Here is a 1,043-nt window from a genome sequence, read left to right as displayed (position 1 = left end):
CTGCAAGACTGACAAGGTACAACATTCCTCTTGTTACTCTTGGTGAACGGAGGTGCAACCATCCTCCACTCTCACCTACCTTCTGGGCCCACAGGAACTCCATCACAGTCTGTGTACTCAGAAGGAGCCTGGGTGCCCTGCCCTGTCCTCCACCAATTTTTTTTTCTCTTTTTTTATTTCTTTCTTTTTTGCTTTCTTTTTTCTGGTGATTAGTTTACTTGTACATGTCTCTTTTAAAAACAACTAATATTATTAATACTTTTGTCTTTTTTATTATTATTCTTAATCTTCCCCTACCAGGTCCTAGTTTTCAGCATTTTCTCTTTTCCCTGTGCCTGGTTGAATTTTTTTTTTCTTTTCCCCCTTTTTTCTTGTAGTTTACCCTGTTGCTTGATTTTCTTTTTTGCATTTTTCCCATATTTTTTAATTTATTATTCTCATTCTCTACTTTTTTTTTCTTAGGGCCTTATCCCCAGATATTGCAGGTTTTCTTGTTTTTTTCTTCTTTGTTTCCCTTTTTTTCTTTTTTTTGGCTACTGTTCCTGTGTGATTACATGGTGTATTTTTCATTCATGGGCTTTTAGTTTCTTGATTGTTACTCAATTGTAATTTGTGTCTAATTGAGTGGGAGACAACAACAGTACCCAAAAGACACAACTACACCCACACCTCCTGCAATTTCACTTACTGAGCGAGAGGCACTACTTCCTTCTCCACCAACAGGCCAATGATAAAAACCCACCAAAAAGAGCCTGAATCACCCTTGGCTGTTCTTCACAAACAGTTAACAGAGATCTAAATACAACAACACCATGATGCCTCGGAAACAACAGACCATCACAGTCCACACAAAGGAGCAAGATAAAGTGGTAGAAACAAGGAAGCAGGATACAGACCGAGAACACATCCCTGAGGAAGAAGCAGCATTGGAACTCTCTGATAAGGAATTCTAAAGAATTATCTTTAGGTATCTTCAAAGGATTGAGAGACAGACCAAAGAAAACACAGAAAAAAACCTTAGAAGAATTTTGGAAGAAAATACA

Source organism: Orycteropus afer, unplaced genomic scaffold (assembly GCF_000298275.1).
Source record: "Orycteropus afer afer isolate SDZICR_OR568_19922 unplaced genomic scaffold, OryAfe1.0 scaffold00447, whole genome shotgun sequence".
Taxonomy (NCBI): domain Eukaryota; kingdom Metazoa; phylum Chordata; class Mammalia; order Tubulidentata; family Orycteropodidae; genus Orycteropus; species Orycteropus afer.
Note: the sequence above shows the minus strand (reverse complement) of the source record.